Source organism: Lissotriton helveticus, chromosome 10, assembly GCF_964261635.1.
Source record: "Lissotriton helveticus chromosome 10, aLisHel1.1, whole genome shotgun sequence".
Classification (NCBI taxonomy): Eukaryota; Metazoa; Chordata; class Amphibia; order Caudata; family Salamandridae; genus Lissotriton; species Lissotriton helveticus.
In genome coordinates this window covers 203,583,277-203,604,479 of record NC_136071.1, presented here as the reverse complement: position 1 = coordinate 203,604,479, position 21,203 = coordinate 203,583,277, and the positions used below count along the sequence as shown (strand labels likewise).

Sequence of the window (21,203 nt, the reverse complement as noted above, 5' to 3'; positions counted from 1 at the left end):
AAAAGGCCATGCATGCCATGCTGCCTTTAGGATACCTCAAAGGTAATGACTGGGACAAGGACGAGGGTAATCTTCATTACTTTTAGTCCTACTTGTCTTCGTCCTGGTTATTACAATCCCACTAACCCTCTCTAGATTGGACCTTTTGCCGGCTTGGTACTACAGGAAGGGTAGAGGGATTGCTAGTCTTTATAGATTCCCAGCTGAGCGAGGGTGCGATTAGAGGTAGCATTTTCGGTTTTGTTTTTCTGTCTCTGAGTTGCCCTTATCACCATAGTTTGGTGAACCTAACTCGGAGGCCCACAAGTAGTTTTGATTCAAGCTCTGAAAAAGCCAGCCCGAAATAGATGCAAAGTATTTCTTTTTTTTTTGTTCTTTTCTTTGACGATCCGACCAAAGTAGGCTATCATCAAAAGACAGATTAAGCTGCACAAGCCAGAATTCCGAAACTCTGCCTTAAGTTTCATATGCGTACTATAGTACCGATAGATCAAACCAACTTTACGCTTTAAGATATTGAGAGCGGATTTCGACAAGTTTGACTGGAATGTTGTGGTTTGTTTATTGTACTTTTAACCTTGCACAGAAATGGAATGTCATATGTGTTTTAATGACTTTTTATTCTGTCTATTTGTAATTTATGAGTATTTTTAACTTAGACTGCTTTGAATGTGTTTTTCCTATTGCAAGGATTTTAACTAAATCACGCAATTAAAGAATTTCGTAGCTTTTTGTTCTTTTCTTTACATAGCACAAACTCAATACGAAGGTATTGGCCTCTCAGTATGTGCACCAGTTACATTACACAAGGACACAGTAGTTATGCCGGTGTCTTTAAACACACTATTTTAGCATTTGATATTGATCGTTATACAGCGCCTGCCCCCTAAAACCCAATATACTCGTTTCTCATGATTTTGGAAACGTTCCAAGCTTTCGCATAAAATAACAAATTATGCAATTTCCTGCGATTTAAAAAAAAAAATTATACCGAAAGTTATCATATAGTTCTGCCCTTTCAATTGTGTCTTTCCGCACGCGCTGTAGCCATCGTTCCTGGATTGCATAATTCAAACGGCACCCAACAGCCGTGCGCCGAGACCGAGTGGAGCGGACGCCGCGTCCCCGGCGCACCCCTTGCCTGTAGCAGCCTCTGCTGACCCGGAGACGCTCCACCCGGCTCCCCGCCCCCGATACCCGGATGTGGGAGGTAGCCATGGGTACGTCATTGTTCGTAGACGGGGACGCATTGTAATGGGGTGAACTGAATGGGGGCAAATCCAGGTAATTTACCCATTTTGTTTTCTTTTGCTGTTAAAAACGTATCCACTTTGCTCCGTTTCATTTCGAGTAGCGCAGCCACTTTGAGGACTTGGGGGTAATCCTTCCCGATAGGGGAGTGTCTGTCTCCATTCACAGAAGCCTCGTGTGTATGTGTGTGCCGGCTTCGTTTGCCAGTGTATGCGCGGCTTTGAGAAGAGGAGGATTTGCAATGCCGGTCAGTTCTATTCTTCCCGGAAGAGCGGCTGGCGGAGCCCGGTCGCTGGCCCTTGCGATGCTCTTGGTGCACCACACCGCGCATCAGCTTTATGCATGGGGCAGGAAGCTGTTCCTGTTCCGCGCCCCTGTGACCCGAGCGACGACACGTGACGTCACAATGAACGGTCCGAGACACTGCTGTCACGCGAACGCACTGGCAGCGAAGCGTGCAAAGTCCCTTGACCACCCAAGAACACCTTTATGGCGCTGGGCGGCAGTTGAAATGGAGCACGACGGTCAGACAAATTGTGTTACGTCAGTGCGTAGAGGAGTTTACGTTTCCTGGCTGCCGTGACGTCTCGTTTCCGAGCCGTTATGTCGCCTAGATGTTATGACGTCACAGCCCGCCGTGGAATCCTTGGTGCACGCGCGTTGTTGTTCCTAAGGGCGGCGGACATGGAGGGATAATGCTCGGCTGCGGGCCGTAATCTGAATTTAGACCTCGGAGAAAAAGGTAGCGTTGGCACACGCCGATCCGCAGAGATTTAAAGGGTGGACAGTATACACCTTCAGCCATTATGGATGACGTCTCGAATCTTACTATGGGTTTGACGTACTCCTCCGCCTTTTGACAGTGACACGCCCACTTTCGTGTTCCCTAACTATGACCACGTCCGGGTTTATTGGACGGGACGTTGGGAATTGATATTGGGGTAGTGCGCTCAGGCAAGGGTGTCTTTATTGTGTTTATTTTCAAAATATTGTACTTTTAAATATTGTGATTACGTTTTGGATTTAGAAATATTTATAAAAGCTGGGTCTGGGAGTACTAATAGATCTAAAGTAATACAACACGTACATTTATTTTGCCAATGTTCCGATGTTGCTTAATCGCCCTCTTTGGTGAAGATTATTCAGTATGAACGTCCCAGGGCACATTGCAAGTATTCAAATGTAAACAAGGAAGCGTGTATTGTGCACATACACACGTGGCTGCTGTTAGGCCTCTTTCACTATTTAAACCAACACACAAACATAAAATCATCTGGTTTTGAGCCTCGATTTAAATTTAGGGTCTTGTAGCCGATCATAAGACGAAGAAGACAGTGGTAGGTTGTTGAATTAATATACTGCGTTAAATTAGGAAAGTGCATGAACGATTTTTAACAACGTTCTTTATTTTAATATAGAAGGATGATGGTTCGTTTTGAAAAAAAGTTTTTAATGCCGTGTTTTCGAAATGCATTCACTCTACTAGATTTTTTTTTTTTTGCTTCTGACTCGCACTGCCCATAGTACTGTTTGTGATACCCAAAAATGAGCTAGGCGTCTGAAACGTAGCCACTCCTTACCCTTTGATTTACAATCTGATCTTTACCCTTACTCGAACAAACTACGCATATTGTGAGACCCTACACGCCCTCACGCACTTGGACATTCCTGCGGGAACAGAGTTCAGAACTGGAGCCAAGCCATTAAACCAGGGCCGGTCCTAGAACTTCTCGGGCCCTGGGCGAAAGGAAAGTTGTGAGGCCCTATAATTTGCATGTAAAATCCAGTTGCGGCCAGTATGACTCGCGGGTGGAAGGTCTCGCGGGGGTTCGTGCGCGGGGGGGTGGGGGGGGGAGTAGTTTAAAAATAAAATAAACTTACCTTTCCAGGTCTCGCGTCATCTCTGCTCCTGACCTGCTTTCCTTCTTTCCTGCCTCTAGCAGGAACAGGAAGCAGGCAGCCTCCCTTCCCTAAGCCAATCACAATGCTGCAATGCCAGCCGACCAGCCTGGCGCCTATGGGGAGGCCATTTTCTCCATGTAGGGTGCACTGGTGCCTACATGGAGAAAGGCCAGCGTGTGCATGACTGGTTTGGTCAGCCCTGGAGTGCAGACCAAACAGTCAGGGCCCTTAGCAGTGGGCAAGGCACTCCTCCCCTGTCCTAAAGCAGACCCGCCCGCCCCCAACCAAACACTTCTGCTTTCTCGCAGTGCGCGTAGCAGAAACATAAAGTGGTAGTTTTTGCATTTTGTGTTTCTGCTTTTCGCACTGCGAGAAAGCAGTGGGGCAACGCTCCTCCGCCCTAGTGGAGGAGCTTTGAAAGTTACATCGCGGGACTATTGATCTTATTTGGCATCCCTGAAGAGACCTAACGTGGATATCAGTAACAACATGGACAAAAAGATAAATATACAAATTAAATAAGTCCATATATTTTAAATCTGTATTAAATGGATTACATTTGTCACATTGGATGGAAAAGCTAGGTGCAGGTCTCACAAAGATGTATATTATTTACTCCTCGTTAACCTGTTGTTTCGAGATAAGTCCATGATACAATTTCCAGTTCTGCCTCATAAAGGGGGGAGATACTGTGAGGTAATGAGGGGCGGGATCATTAAAAAAATAAAATGACACAAGAGAAAACCTCTCGCACCATGGATATAATTGCAAATTTCAAAAGGCACCCTTATCTTTCCGTGCCATTATTGTGCTACCTTAGGATGAAATTAATACTTCGTAATTTGTTTTAACATAAACCCTCTCATCAGTATCCCACACGCACATGCTAAGAGACATAGGACAATCTTTTTTGTGTGTAGGCTCTTTACTCACCAGAATTATGTTAAGTTTAAAACACAACACATATGGTAACCATTACATTGCATGACACTACAATGCATGACACTACAATGCATGTCATTACAACGCATGTCATTACAATGCATACCATTACAACGCATAGTACCCTTACACTATCCAACACTTACCCTACTGTTGCAGCCCCTGGAGTTAGAATAGTAATTTTTACCCCTACACTACCCAACACTTACCCTACTGTTGCACTACCTGGAGTTAGAATAGTAATTTTTACCCCTATACTATCCAATACTTACCATAAATGCAATGTAGTGGTATGTGTTGTAATGGTATGCGTTGTAAAGGTAGTATGCAATGTAATGGAATGCATTGTAAATGTAGTTTCTTAAAATGCGATGTCGTGTCATGCGATGTAATGGAATGCGTTGTAAAGGATGTTGTGATGTGAAAAATGTGTTGTAAAGGCATGCGTTGTAAAAGTATGCTTTGTAACTTCATACAACCCATGGTATAGGCCCAGATTCATCAAAGGAAAATCTGGTCGCAAAGGGGCAGATTCTCAGAATCTGCCCCTTTGCGACCGGTATGTTTGCATTTGGGATGCATCATCCCAAATGCAAAAATCGCAAATTGAGAATTCGCTAAATTACGATTACTTGCATTTAAGGAATCTCAAATTGAGATTCCTTAAATGCAATGCATTAAAGTTTAAAAAATAGCGATTTCGCTAATAGGGCACGCAAATTACGATGAAGTACAACTTCATGGTAATTTGCAAAAACTTTGAAAAATGCACTAAAGTGCATTTTTCAAAGTTTCATGTTGCGCACACACATGCCCTAGGGGCATGCGTGTGCGCAACATATGTGCACAGATCAATTTCAGGGGTGCAACAGGGTGTCCTTTGGACACCCCTGCACCCTTGAAATCGCATTCTCATTTTGCGATTCGCTAATTGCGATTCACAAATTGAGAATGTCTTCTCATTCATTCCTATGGGCCTTTAGGCCCATAGGAATGAATGGCGAGGTATTCCTTAATAACGATTCGCAATTTGCGAGTCGCAATTAAGGAATTTTAAGAAATCGCTATTTTTTTTGTGATATCTTCATGCATTGCATTTTGCTATTCCTTAATAGCGAATCGTTATTTTTCGCTAATAAGGAATAGCAAAATGGGTTCTTGATGCATCTGGGGGTATGTCACCTAAATGCAGTACAGTGGAAAATATATAGGGTTTGCTCCAAGTAGGAGTGCACTGCAGTCCTGGCTCTACTGATTTAACCAACTGTTTGATTCTGGGCAAATAATTTTGGCACTGTGCCCCGTCCACTGATTTGACAGCAGGGCAGCACTTTGAAACAGCTTTCATGTGAGAAATAGACATTAAAAGATTACTCCCCGGAGAGGTAGAGGTGGGGAGAAGATGTGGCGTTACTTCAGGGCTGCTGAATTTTGACTGTGTCTCATCCTGTGATTCTCGCAAGTCACTTAATCACACTGTGCCTAAAAAAAGGAACATGTCCATGTTTAACGTAACTGGTGCTCACGTAAAGCACTCCAATACCTTTGGGTCAAGTTTGCGCTATATAAAAAGAGCAGAAGAAAACGGGTTTCATTTACACATTGAAAGCTATTTGCGTTTAAATTACGGAAGGTGCTCCTGATCCTTCATGGTGCATGCCCCCCTCGTGTGCTACAACGCCTTCTTTTCTGCCACTGACAAGCATCTCTTTCGCAGCTCATCAGCATCTGAAAGAGTGAGAGTTGCTTGTCTTTATAAATGTTAAAACTGTCAGGCTCCAAAATGCGTGCTAATTGTCACTGGCGTGGGAAGTGGACAGCATCCTTAATCACAGGTCAAACCTGGCAAATTCAGAAGGGCCTCTCGCAACACGTGGGGCTGCAAGGCCCAGCGGGAAAGGGGCCCCCTCCCTGGGGGTTAACAGCCATTGCCAAGGGCTGCAAGGCACAGGGGAGGGGGCCTCTTCCGCTATTCCTACACAAGCCTGTGAAGCCCAGAGGAGAGGCAGCCCTTCCCTGGGCCACGCAGTGCTCACCACAGGCGCGAGGCCTAAGATGTGGTGAGTTAACACTTTTGCGAGGCCCCCTGTTGATGGGCTGAGCTCGGGGCCCTGGGCAGCCGCCCATGCTGCCCATGCCTAGCGCCAGCCCTGCATTAAACGGTCTGGAACGTAAATCCAACTACTTAAGTCATATAACGACTCTAAGATGATAAAAGTTATTTTGCCTCGTTTCATTGTTACACCGTGGATTATAGTACTGTATTTAAAGTAATGGCTTCCAAATCAAACTACATTATGGAGGGGAAGACCAGTGTCTCTGGTGCTTGGCATTGCTTTCTTTTGGCTTACCTGCCCCCATGAAACTAGAGGCAAGCCACAGACAGACATTTTGACCAAACCAGCTTACTTGGGTGGAACTCCTTCAGTTTCCACTCCACATCAGCAGGCCATGCACAGCCAGCCATGCTTAGCACATACCAAGCCATAGTCCTCTTAATTGACCCTTTACACACCCTTCACCATGCTCTGTGGCCCTCAAACACACTGCACCTAAGCAACGAGGCTTGGCATGTAGTCTGCTGAGCCATGCACACTTTTACTTCCACACTGCATTTACTGACTATTACACTGCACAAATTACTCTCACTTTGCTTACCTTCATTTTTTAGGTCTCGCGACCCGCGCATCGAGCGAAGCGAGAATTCAAGTAGCCAAAATCCTCGTCAAACCAAGGGCTTTCTGCTGCGGTTTTGTTTACGTTCACGTGAATCACGTGATCAAACAAGCACGCGCATCAGCCTCCCTCCCTCCTAATTGCATTTTTAGGTCGAGCCTGTCCCATTCCGCAGGAATGGATAGGATCGAATTCATGTCGGCAAAATCCTCTTCAAACTAAGGGGTTTCAGCCCGGCGTTTTCTTGCAGTTCACGTGAACATGCACGAGCATTCACGGCCAGGGCTTCTCCTCCCCTAGCAGCACTCCTCCCACACCTGCAACTCCCCCCTCCCACACCAGCACCTCCCCTCTCTCTCCCCGCAAACACAGCCTTACCGTGGCAGCACTCCTCCCACACCAGCACCTCCCCCCTCCCACACCAGCACCTCCCCTCTCTCTCCCCGCAAACACAGCCTTCCTTTCATTTCTCCTCCCCCTCCCCAGCCAGCTTCCCCCAGGCCGTGTTCCCTCAGATATGCTATTGCATATCGTTTGCTACCTCTTGTATTTTGTTGCTCTTGATACTTGCACAACTGTCACTATTGTCTCATGTAACGTAACGTTTGCTTTTGTAACATGCTCACTTGTAATTTTGGCTTCATGTATCTAAAAACGCCTCCCTCGCGCTCCTTTCTCCCTCTCTCCCGCTGCCTAGTCCTCCCACCCCCTCCCTCTCCAGCGCGCGCTCCACTCACATCTGCCTGCTGCTCCCCCGCTCACCCCCCCCACTCCCACAACCAGCAATGCCGAGAAGCTTGCTTCCTCTAAGAACATATCGTTTGCTACCTCCAGGCCGTGTTCCCTCAGATATGCTATTGCATATCGTTTGCTACCTCTTGTATTTTGTTGCTCTTGATACTTGCACAACTGTCACTATTGTCTCATGTAACGTAACGTTTGCTTTTGTAACATGCTCACTTGTAATTTTGGCTTCATGTATCTAATAAAAACGCCTCCCTCGCGCTCCTTTCTCCCTCTCTCCCGCTGTCTAGTCCTCCCACCCCCTCCCTCTCCAGCGCGCGCTCCACTCGCATCTGCCTGCTGCTCCCCCGCCCACCCCCCCAACCAGCAATTCACACACAGCAAGGCCACTCACACACGCAACGCCACTCACACACGCAACGCCACTCACACACGCAACGCCACTCACACACGCAACGCAACTCATCCACGCAACCCCACTCATCCACGCAACCCCACTCATCGACGCAACCCCACTCATCGACGCAACCCCACTCATCGACGCAACGCCACTCACACACGTAACGCCACTCACACACACAACGCCACTCACACATGCAATGCCACTCACACACGCAACGCCACTCACACACGCAACGCCACTCACACACGCAACGCCACTCACACATGCAACGCCACTCACACACGCAACGCCACTCACCCACGCAACGCCACTCACCCACGCAACGCCGCTCACCCACGCAACGCCGCTCACCCACGCAACGCCGCTCACCCACGCAACGCCGCTCACCCACGCAACGCCGCTCACCCACGCAACGCCGCTCACCCACGCAACGCCACTCACACACGCAACGCCACTCACACACGCAACGCCACTCATCATATTGTGCTGCAAAACTAAATACTTATAAGGTCCCACAAGCGAGACCTATTGGCAATGCCAATGCTTGTTTTAACGGCCGCCGCACAGCACATCAAAGGGCTTCGCCCAGCGTGCGCTCTGTGGCTTCTCGGTTTCTCCTCCCCTAATTAGTCATGGCTCAGTTTCCCGGCGCACGCATTTGTTGACATTTTTTTCGCCGCTCTCCCCACTCGGCCCCCTCCCCTGCCCGCCGTGTCGCATTTCTCCTCCCCCCTCCCCTTCTCTGCCTTCCATTCCGTCTTGTTTTAATTTATGTAACTTCGTCCACACTAATTTTTACTATTATTTATAAGTATTTAGTTTTGCAGCACAATATCATTGGTGCAACAAGGATATTGTGCTGCAAAACTAAATACTTATAAGGTCCCACAAGCGAGACCTATTGGCAATGCCAATGCTTGTGTTTAAATGGATCATAACATCTGTACCTGTAGCATGAGGATGTGTTCAGACTGATCAAATTTGACAGCCCACTGTAGATTTTGGAGGTTGGTATAACTTGCTCATTACACACTTATTGGGGTGTGAGTGGTTCAATTTGGTGAGAATCGGGGGACTAATCTCTCCAAAGAAATGCCACTCTGCTGTGGACCCTGACCAGACTGTAAATATAGAGTTCACAACCAGCATATTTTGGCAAATTGCTAAAACCAGGATTAAGCTTCAAGTCTCACAGTGCAATGGTTAAAACTTTCCCTCTGTCCCTTGTCTAGCGGTGGAGGTTAGGTGTTCAAGTCTGACTACCTCCGTGAATTGTACACCTTGTGGGAGGGTCATATTCAATATTTTTTTATATCACTTGATTTTTCAATAAAGCCGGTTTCTCATTACTCGTAATGTTTACAAATAAGAGACAAAAAGCATCAGGAGATTGTGAGGCCTAAGATTCTATTTAATTCCAATTCAATATTCAAGTTACTTTCTTTGTAGACTTGACTTGCCAAATATAGTGACGGCAAGTAGAGAAGGTTTTCCTCGCTGCAGTAGAGGGATAGCAAATCAGATACAACATGACACAGTATTATCAAATCTATGACTGTTCGTTTAGAGGGCTGTATGGAATGAAACACTCAGAATAACTCCACAATTCACTCTCAACACCAGGTGCATGCATTTCTTCCTCCTTGACTACATTAAACCCATGCCCGTCTCCAACCTGCTTCCATCAGTGCAGCCTTCGGTTACCCTACAGACCATACATTTTGGCCCCTGGGAAGATGTTTGAGTACCCATGGTCTACAACGTTGTGACAGTGTACTTAGAAATAATTTACCAGTTAAAAAAATTTCCACATTACATCATATTTTGCATTTGTGTTATGCAATCCTCTTTTTCCTGTATTTTATGCCCCCCATAGAAAATCACAAGAACATTGTATAAGAAAACTGGCATAGTTACAGTTAATCATGGTTGGTAGAGCATGCATTATTTTGCTTAATGTGGAAAGTTTTGGTGTATGTTCCCAAATCAAACAGTTGCTACATCCAGTATCCAGTCATCTGAGGAAGGCCTCTAATAGGAGATAGGGTGTTGGTTCTATGTACTTTCCTAATTTTTTAGTGTGGCAGGATGTCACAAATGTTTTTGTTCCTTTTGAATGTAAAACGGTGGTTTCTCAAAAAATACCCCTCAGGCTGATAAAACATATACATTTCCTAAAAGATTTTTTTTAAGTACATTACTCGAAGGGGTAAAGGTGAAAACACTCTTCTATTGTCATTATTTTCTCTAGTTTGTGGTATGCATCCCTCGAAAAAGGATTTTTGTTTACCAGACTTGCAGGTCTAGTGACTTGAATAATCTACTCAACCTTAGTGTAATGCGCTTGACCCATTATCTGGTCTCAAATTGTGTGATTCTAGACAATTATTTTATTTCACAGGGTTGCCTATTCATTATCACGTAATGTGCGAGTTCAGCATGTCTGCTGCACAAAAACTCTTTTGTTTGTTGTATTATTGGACTAAACCTGTGGTCCATGTATAAGTATCTATTAGTGAACCTAGTTCACTAATAGGATTGTCATCAGGGCAGGAGCGAGAATGTTTCTTAGTTCATGTTTAAAAGCTCTCCCTTTCAATACATATATGATGTGGTAGCACACTGTTCTGCACATAGAGCATATTTTCCACTGATATATCCACAGACTTGGCCACTAACTTGCAGTTTTACTGAAAACACTATATAGCTTACCAGCGATAATGTTTGGAATTTCAGGAAATATTTGTCATTTGCACATCACAATAGTTTAGGGTTCTGATTTGTTTGATCCTGTTAAAATCTTTTTTTCCATCACACTTCAATTGCATGAAAAAAATGTGTTTCCCTCACCGCTGAGAAATGTTGAAATATTTGAGCAGTTAATATACAAGCTACTTAAATGTTAGAAAAGAAACTTACATCCTATAGCCTTTCATTTTACACTCCCTGTACCCTTTTATGTGTCCGTTCCCTGTCCAAAATCCTCTGTTTTTTTTTCCAAAGACAATTCAATACCAATCTCCTAGATAAAATGAGCAGGAATCTGTGATAAGACTTAAGCTGACCTTGAACGCAAAGCAAATGTCACAATATTAATACAAGATTTAAAGGCAACTGTACTACTCATTTACTTTTTCTGAATGAACAGAACACCTGTTCTTTGCCATCTCGAGTCCTTAGAAGAAGGGGTCAGTAGGTTCTAAAAATACCTTGTGCTGATAAAAATTTGATTCGTAATAGTGAGTGGGCGACTACTTTTTTTGAGGCCTGGGAATTGGAACGCTCCTACTAGGGCTAAATCATGCTATCTCTCTAGACCTCTTGACCATGCGTTTTGGGTCTATTGGCCTCTGGCACAAGGCATCAGATTCAGTAAATATTTCTTGTAACTACTTGGATTATTTTTTGGCAGTGGGTACCTACCCACCCCAAGGCATAATAGCAACTCATGTCACGGCGACCCCTCAAAGTCACTAAATTAACCTATACTCAGCCCACTGGTAGATATGGCAGAGAGCAAACAGGCTTGACTCAGGGCAATGTGCAAAGTATTTATGCAGTACCAAAACAGTAATAAGTAAAAATTAAAAACAATAAAAACCATAAACCAAATTAGAAAAATTGAATAAAAATGAATAGACAAAATGACAGAATCCAATAGGGGGAACAGGAGATATCAGGACATAGGTGCAGTTTATGGCTGACTGCGATCAAGCGCGAGTCCAATACAATAACTAGGTTTGTCCTTGTCAAAAAGTTTACCTTCTGACTTAGTCTTTTCAGTCCCAGTCAACCACAATACTACACTTCCAAAGCCCCTGTCCTCTCCATCGCCCCAGGACATCAAGGGAGGGACATAGAGACTCGCATAGTGTTGGGCATAGTCCAACAGCAGAATCCAGTCTGTGTCTTGTTGCCACTGTCAAGTGGGTACTTCATGTGGAAAAGGCCTCTTGCAGCTTGTTGCCTCCCTGTGGCCACACAGGAGATCATATAAACAATCCCCCCCCCTCTGGAATATACCCAGGGTAGGCAACTCGAGGTTATGGAGTCTCAAGGGTAAGCTGGCCTCCCAACACAGTGTATACACACACAATAAGCTATCCAAGATTTTTTTCAAATATTAATAATGCATCCCTCTCAACACTACTCAGTACGAGTATTGGAGATACACAAAAATGTGACAGGTTGTTCTCACAGTCATGCTTCATCGGAGGACAACTGACACTCTCCAAAAAACCTGTTTGATGGGGAGCTGGCCTTCACCTGTAGTCAGGCAGGAACTTCTAACTAAGAATTGACCCATGATTAAAGTGTAATAAAAACCAATGTGGCATCCTAAAAATGATTTATTCGCTATACGTGACACTTGGTAATTAAAATCAAATGTGGGGGGCAAAGGGTTTAGTACCCCACCACCAGTATTACCGTCGACATGTTTGTGCCTACTGGCTCAACTGAGTCTGCAGTACAAAACCACAGGAGGTTACACATAAAGTCAGTTGAGACCTGGATATCTTGTATTGTAGCACACAACAATGTCTCAACAGATAATATACATGCATGGCAATTGCAGAAGGAAAGGAACTGGGAGACGTCAATGATTATTAGAGAGTTTTAAGGAGTGGTCTTTCGAGGAAAAAGGAACCAAAAACAATATCAGCACTATTTACATTGATTGTGGGAGTAACCTTTAAGAGCTTGTGCACAATACTTCTCGCGCAACTGTGTGAATGGCACAAGTGACAAGTAAGGTAAAGGGAGACAGCAAAGAAACGGCGCAAATAAATAATTGGTATACAGACACGTAAATAGCTACTGCTTTTCGGGAATTTCCAGTACAATTTCTTTTGGAAATTCCAAAGTCATTAATGAATTAAACAGCCATAACTGCAGCAAAGAGTTGCTCTGAACGGTCGATGGCGTTTCGACCTGTGTTCGATTCAGGTCATCTTCAGGATCGGGTTACAACAATTTTTTGGTGCTGCACAAGGAGAAATACAAGGGAATAGAATAAGAATTGTTTTGATTAGGCATGGACATTCACAAGGAACAGAGATAGGATAAATTACCTAAGTAATCTAAATGTTCCACCAAGGTAATATGCTCGGAGTGGTAGAGCAATGAACCCTGATCAATAGGAAGTGGCCCAATTAATGAATCGTGGTGATTCTGAAAAGAGGGGTAGAAATGCTAAAGCACAAATGGGAGATCGATTTATTGGGGAGTAAGGGGAATGGGAGTACGTGTACTTGGGTGTGAACCTGAATAAGCACTCAAGGGGCCATGTACTGACAGGCACTAAATCAAAACTTTAGTTGGACTCCATTTAGCAGCAGACAACAATGTGGAGCTGTAATACGATTGCACTGCGGGTACTGTACCTTTTTTCATAGCAGAGTCCCCAACCTGTCGGGGGTAATAGCCCTAAGTAAAAAATTGACTCACCCATTCGTAAAGTAGGATCGGGCGTGCGCTTGCAGCGTCCGCGGTCCGATTCGTCCTCAAGCGAGGGGGGAAACGTGTCCTGGACTGATCTGGCATAGACCAGTGTACGTCCAATATCGAAAATGAAAACCATAAGCAGCGAGCGCCGGGGCATTAATAAAAAAAGTGGGGGAGAAGGAGGAATCGCGATCAGTGTTGTGTACCAGGGGCCAGGCTCACCTATAATTGAGAATGGTCTACGTCCAGAGAAGTGGAAGAGGTACGCAGTATTCGAGAAGCGACCTCTGGAAGACCCAGCCTCAGCGTGAGTCCGAGCGGGGGCGTGAACAGAAAACCGGAAGGGTTAATGAAGCCGAATGTGAAAAAGACTAGAGAGGGCGAATAGTGGAGTGGATTAATAACTGCTAGCCCCATTTAAATTCACCTCTGCTTCCACGAAAAATTACCTTCCTTTCCCAGATCTAACCCTCCATGTAGAGGATAAAAAGATCCGCTACACACTATTCCTCAAACCTACTCAACAGAACACACTCCTCTTATACTCCAGTTACTAACCATGTGGGCTTCAGGATGGTCTTCCATTTGGTCAGTTCCTCCGGATTCTAAGGAATTGCAAATGGAAAAAAGAATTCCTCTGGGAGGCGGCGATTCTATCAGAAACTTGCCTCACGCGGCTACCCCGCCGCTTTGTGACATAGGCGTGTAAAAGTGCTTGGAACTGTCTTCGGGAAATTCTATTTACACCTATTGTTTCTACTTTCTGCCCATCAAGCAATAAAGTAAACAAAATCATGAAGAAAAATTGGGATGTCCTTATGGACTCATTCATCTTTCCAATACCCCCCTCCCTATTTTCCTTCAAAAGAGGCAATAACCTGGCAGGCCACTTGGTACATGCCATCACATGGTCTGACAAGACCGACTCTATCACAGCAGCATGGGTGCTCCCTCCTATACATGGTCATTTTAGATGCCAAAACTGTGTAGCTTGCCCATTCACATTTAATACAAAAGAATTTAAGGTGGACAATCACACATACCAGCTAAAACAATTAACCAACTGATGCTCTATGAATGTCATTTATGTGATATGGTGTCCGTTTGACCTATTATATAGTGTCCAGTCTACACAGATGGTAGAACAACACATCATCCAACACAAGAGCTGTATATGTTGCAGAGTGGAAAATGCTCCCTTTGTCTCACATCACACTGAGAAAAATCACTCTTAATCAGACACGGTGTAGCAAGTTATTGACTACCTGACATTGCCCCAATGGAGCGGCAATTTACAAGAATTGAACAGATGTGAATGTAGATGGATAACACTGTGAGTCTGCCAACAGTGGATTGTACACCCTCGATGAAGGGAATAGTACCAATCAATCAATCAATCATTAATCTTCGATATATATTATCCATAAAAGTACACATATTGCACATAATCCATCATCAATAAGAAAGTTATAACTAAACATTAGTTATATTGCAAGCTTATTGTTTAAACATTTCTCATAGACAATTACATAATCCCTCATCAGTACAATTTTAAAACCAGAGTCAGTTCTACAACTAATCAATAAAATATTACAAGGATATCACACATAGTCAATTGCAGCTTCAATACTAAAGTGCCAAAGTGCGATGTGCAAATATGCAGGGAACAGGCAGATTAATAGATCACATTTGAAATTACAAATAGCAGCATTGTATGGAAGTGCCAGTGTGCAAAAACAAGAAAAAATTGAACAAAAAGAAAACGTATTAAAATCTAAACAAAGTGCTCTATGCACCCGCATATTGATTGTATTACATATTCCCCTATTTGGATATACAGTCCAACAGTATATATAAAGTGCGACCTGGTCCAACATTCAAGAATTCATAGAGGAACATGAACGGATAGCCATTTTCAAAAAGGTGCATACTCGGTATATTAAATCATCATTATTAACCTGCAGAACTGTTTTATAAGCAACCTAAAATCCGTTATCCCCATTGACCTAAAAAACTGTATCAATAACTGCATACTGTATTTTTGATAAAAGGTACAGTAAAACAAAAAATGGAGCATGGACTGTTTTCCTAAATTGCCACATGGGCAAGCCAGATCGTCAATATTGGGTTGATATCCTATGGGGAATACACAGCAGATATTTTATTGTACCCGATCTAATACAAAAAAGAAGGCTTCGCTCCCAGCGAGTAATATCTCCTAGCAGATAACTAGCAGGTAAGCAAGATGGAGGTCCGCCTTTTTCTGCCATTGATATATATTGTCCCACGGATACTTTAGTAGACTCCTGGGAATATCATATATCCCCATAATGTTTGTATAAAATTTTACGTATAGTCTTTCCATCGGTTCTATCTAATTGGTCGGGGTTATGAAAAATATAGCCAAGATTAACAGCTGTCAAATTTGCCCGTACTTCTGCAATCCACGGTATGTCACCACCCCTGTCACATTTTAGGCAATCAGCCAAGATTTCCCTTGTTAACGTGGCTGCTGGGTTTTGCCAGACTTTTAGCCAAAACATGACAGGGCGGGACCTAATCTAGTCCTCCAAGTAAGGTAATCTTAGCTCATTATGACCGATAAAAGTAGATGAAGAAATCGGTAAACCTAAAATTCTCCTACAAAATCTATTTTCTTCAGCCTGGACACTTTGCAGATTTATATAGCCCCAGATCTCAGCCCCATAAGTCATGACTGGTACACATTGTGTCCTATAGATTTTAAGTAGGGACAGTACCACCTCAATTCTTTTTGGTTGGGGGAGGCTTGTAACTGAATTTATTGCTTTTAAAAATGTAGTTCGTCCATATGCCAGGTGCGGTGTCCAGGACCCGTTATCTGAAAATTGTAAGCCTAGATACGGAGAAGTGCGAATGCATAGCAAAGAATCTGTGCCCAAAATAATTGCATTAATAGAACATTTTTGGGGGCCACAACACATTAAAAAGGATTTCTTAATATTTGTACAAAGGTTCAGACTATTCATAAAAGCTACAAAACCCCTGACTAAAATTCATAGGGCATTGGGTGTGTGCCCCATTAAAACACCGTCATCCGCATATAGTAGGAGGGCAGTTTATTACCATTGATTATTGGGACATCTGTAGTTTGGTTGGACAGTACATTATGTAGCTCATTAATGTATAAAATGAATAAAAGAGGGGCAAGGACGCACCCTTGTCTAACTCCTCTGCCTACTACTATGCCCCCTAAAATTGCCCCGCTTTCACCCGAGCCCTAAGGTCCCTATGCAAATATGCTAAAAAAATACACCATATCTTTGTCCAACCCATAATCTAAAAGGCATTGCCAGAGCCTGGATCGATTAACAAAATCGAAAGCGGATGTGAGATCCATAAATGCCAGGTAAAGGGGACTGTGTTGGGCGATGGTATATTTACCTATGATTAAATTAAGATTCAGACACTGTTCCCCCGTTCCAAGATGACTTCGGAAACCCAGCTGGCATTTATTTAATATGTTTGCATCCTCTGCCCAGGTTCTTATCTTATTAAATAAAACTCTCCCCAATATCTTAAGAGTATAGTCAATTAGCGAGATTGGTCTATAACAACTTGGTTTAGATCTATCTCCCTTTTTGAAAATGGGGACGATTACAGATGTGGACCAGGTGTTTGGGATCTTTGTTGTTGTTAAAATATTAAAAACATTAAATAGTAATGGAGCCCAAAACTCTGGCCTAGATTTTATACGGTCAATTGAAAGCCCATCCGGGCCCGGGGCTTTATTTCCCAAGCTCTGGTCTATTGCATCCTCAACTTCTGTCAAATATATTTGAATTTGGACAGGATTATGATTTTCAAGGATGTCTTCATATTGAAGTGAGGAGGCATATATTTTTGAGAAGTGAACTACCCACGCTTCGCTTGTTATATTACAACTTAACGGGGTATATACAATGCCAAACGCTCTTAATGATTTAGTGGCTGACCAAAAACCGTTTGTGTTGTTAAGCTTGGCAGCGCAAGCCCGGTTACTCCAATGCTCTTTTAAAACCACATCTCGCCTATCCCTTACTTCTTTTTTATAAGTATGCCGTAGTACTCTAATAAGGTCAGGGTCTCTAGGGGAAACTGACACGGCAGCTCTAAGTTCCCTGTTAGCCCTGGAGCAAATTCTATCAAACCACCTTGGGTCAGATTTTGGTATGGCTATGGGTCTAGAAATAAGTTCTTTGATACCTACACATAATGAAATAAAAGCAGAGACTGCCTCTGGGTTAGGATCAGCAAATGTGAGACAGGTCTCACAAAGTTATGGATAGGTTTTTACCATCTGTTGGAAAACCTTTGTGCAGTCCATACCCTTTCATTTAACTCTTAGGTTATCAGTAGAGATAACTAAATTACCAGACCCTGGCTCCTTTCTGATTTTTGGGTCTAGGGGCTGCCCTAAAAGAAACTAAGATAGGATTGTGGTCCCCAAAAGTTGTTGCCCTGACCTCTGCCAAAACTAAGTGATCTTCCAACTGGGCAGATATAAAACATAATCTATAGTTGACGCTCGTCCAGAACCTCTATAAGTAGGTATCCAGTTATCCTCATTATTTACAGCTGCAATATCCATAACATTTAAAAGACTACTGTTTGATAAGTGGGATATTAGTTCATGTCCTCTCTTGCATGGATTGACTGAGGTATGTTCGGTGGTGCTCGCAATATTTCCCCCTGCTATTTTTGCATTAAAGTCACCGCCCAGGCATATCCCTACCGGTTTATACTTTTCCAGCAAGTTGTCCATGCCCGAGATAAAATTAAAAAGATTAACAAAATTAACATTAGGTGAGGTTAAAAAGTCATTATTATAAAAATTAATAAAACAGAAAGAAATACCCTGTGTGTAAACCAGAACTTGAAAGTTAGCATTGTTGGTGGGGATTGATTTCACTCTACCGCCTAAAACAATGCTGACCCAAATCGATAAGCCACCAGAAGGTCTGCCATGCTTGGGATGAGGGGATAAGGTATTGAAATACTCGTATCCTTCGAGGTATAACTCTTTAGTTGCCCAAGTCTCCTGGAACAAAAGGATGTCTAATTGATTTATCATGTTAATCCATTCTTCAGTGTCTAATTATGAGGCCAAACCGGCCACATTCCAGCTCAACACCCGTAATAAGAATGAGTCCGAACGATCACCTGAAGAAGTGGTTTCCACCTCATTATCCATATTAGTTATAAGAATCTCCATGGGAGCAATAAGGGCGGAGTCAATCGGTTGGGATTGGGGTAAAGGTCAATCAAGAGTGTCTATATCAGAGATGTCAGAGAACCTGTTTGTCAGCTGAAAAAGTGGGCCAATGAATGGGCGTTGTGTATGTGGTGGTCTATAGAAGAAACCAAGAGATAATGTACAAATGTTTGTGGGTAAGGGGCAATATGTCTCTAGCATTCAGCATAGATCTAACAGTGCCTGGGCGATGAAAATTGATGACAATGCAATCGCCCCTTATGGTTTTTCCTGCTGATCCCACCCATCCTACCCTTCGTGCCATTATAATATCCTTTATATCAGACCTCCTATACCCTTTATATTTAGCCAACCAATCCATACATTTGTTCCGTAATTAGTCCCAGGATTCTGGTTTATATTTCTTTAATGGGGGTACCCCTGCAAGAATCAAAACATACAGGCAAGAAGCAGGGGGTAGATTTAAAACGTCCTTATTGGGCTCCACGTCCCTGCTGCTACGAATGTCAGCTGTACTCGTACAGACTGTCGAGCCAGCCTGGGTGTCACTAAGGTTTATATTTTGAGTATTGGCAGATCCGCAGCAATTTTTAGGGACTGTAGAGTTTTTAGTTTTACTATTAGTTTACCGGGGAGCAGATGGTGGTTTTGCAGTTTTGGGCACTAGTTGCCCACTCAGGGCTAGATTTTCCTGAGGACTAGCCTCTTGGGATGGTTGTTTGGATTCCATACAGGGTGGTTTTACCTTGGTGATTATGGATTCCAGACGGTCTAAACGCTTCCATAGCTTTACAAAACTTTCATCTACAAGCTCCTTAACACATTCATACAGTGTATCAATAATAATATCCATAGCAGTGTCCCCGAGTGTAAAATTAGAGAAAGCAGTCTGTATGGATTCCGTCTGGGTATGTACAGAGTTACTTAGAATGTCCAATGCGACTAAATTAGTTGCATCACTGCTGGGGGTTAGGTCTGCTACGGCATTTGAGCCCTTAACCCAGGTATTTAATGTTGCATATTGTGAGTTCTGGCGTGGTGGTTGTTTTCGTTTGGAATAGACTGGTTTCACTGCCTTCCTTTTCCTTTTCAACCGCCTACTTCTGGATTAGGGGATATGGCCGGAGTAGCCAGAGCTAGTGCATCATTCGTGCCACTCACAAGTACAAGGTCTGGTTCTACTATTGCTCCTGTATGACCAGGCCCTTCCACGCTCAATATGTTCTCTCCAGTTAATGGGTGTGCATGGAGGTCATCCTCGCCGAGTGCCATTGTTTGAGCATCACTAATCTCAGTTTGTACTGAAGGGTGGAATTTTGTGGGGCCCAGGGACAAACGTCTTTCAGTCAGCTCGATTTCGCTGCTGACCAAGTCCATCGCCCTCTCCAGCATAGTGTCTATGGACGTAGTATTACGTGTTACAATGCTTATATTCCGTTTAGCCATATTATTATATTGCCCCAGACATTCAATAGATATTCAAGGAACGCCCCACTCACCACTACAGGGTCCAGCGGATTATGGAGTGGCAAAATCAAAAGGGGGTGGCCCTGCCCGGCCTCGGACGGTCCCGGACGGGCACAGACGGGCTCGCCCTTGGCCCGGGATTTGCCCGGGCGCCGCCCGCGCGCGTCCCGTGCTGCGGGGGGCGCTCAGCGATTTTCTAACGCCTCCGGGCGCAGGCTGGAGCATCACAAGTGCGCCTGGGGTCCCCGGGGCTGCTCGGAGTAGTAGTTCGCCCAAACACGCTGGCCGTTGCCCTCACGGCGTGGAGGAGAGAGGTAGAGCGCCCAGCCATTGCCCTCACGGCTCCCGGGCTGTTACTGCGGGTGAGTTGCTCGTTTTGAATAGTACCATTATCCTCTGAGCACCTACCTCTGCCAAAACCTATCCCATGATGTAATTTCAAATAATGTCCTTTGTTTCCATCACCACCCTGATCAGATACTGTAGCTAACTAACGAGCTGATTTGATATTTAGCCCCTTGCTAATAGGGTTTACCTTTTTCTCCCCCCCTCCCACCCCCCTTTTCACCATTTATATTGCATGGCCATCCCATAGAATTGAACCTTAGTCCCTAGTAGACGTAGGTTCAGTATGCCACTTGTAATAAGAGTGATGTTGGATGAATTAAAAAAACAACACAATTCTGTATAAATGAATATGATACTGCTTTAGGTTTGCAACCTTACCAGCCACCTAGCAGATCGAAAATTCTGCCCTTTATCATCTGCAAGGCAGTGGGTCAGTATGGCCCCATATTGATTAAATAAAATAACACCACCATCCAGTATCTTGATATTCCAATTCATATGAAGTCAATAATGTGTATATGATATACGCACAAGCCCGGAGAATAAAAAAGAGCATGGTCGCAGCACTACATTTTGTATGTGCAATCTCATGCTGTGCGACTCGAGATCCTGCACAGTTCCGGACATCATTCGCCACACCTACTTCTAGGACTACAATCTCCATGAGCCTTCCGCTTGAAAGTACCCGGGGGTAGACGTTGCAGAATGACGTGAGAACTAGGCAAGCTAGCAATTGAGGACACACTGGCTCTAGAATTTCGGGCTCCTCCCACCGCAAGTGCAGGTAATTTA

General features: G+C 43.9%; 1 protein-coding gene across 4 annotated transcripts in view; it reads left to right on the top strand.

Annotated features, from left to right (window-relative positions):
• Positions 1 to 1,079: 1,079 nt before the first annotated feature.
• USP42 (ubiquitin specific peptidase 42) overlaps positions 1,080 to 21,203 on the top strand; it is a 525,507-nt gene continuing 505,383 nt past the window's right edge. Inside the window, exon 1 of one of the 4 annotated variants that reach the window (XM_078665145.1) lies at positions 1,080 to 1,220. The gene's annotated coding sequence lies outside the window, so the exon portion shown is untranslated. Of the gene's footprint in view, positions 1,285 to 1,654; positions 1,994 to 21,203 lie in introns of those variants that run through there. The other 3 variants (XM_078665143.1, XM_078665146.1, XM_078665144.1) reach the window with 3 other exon arrangements.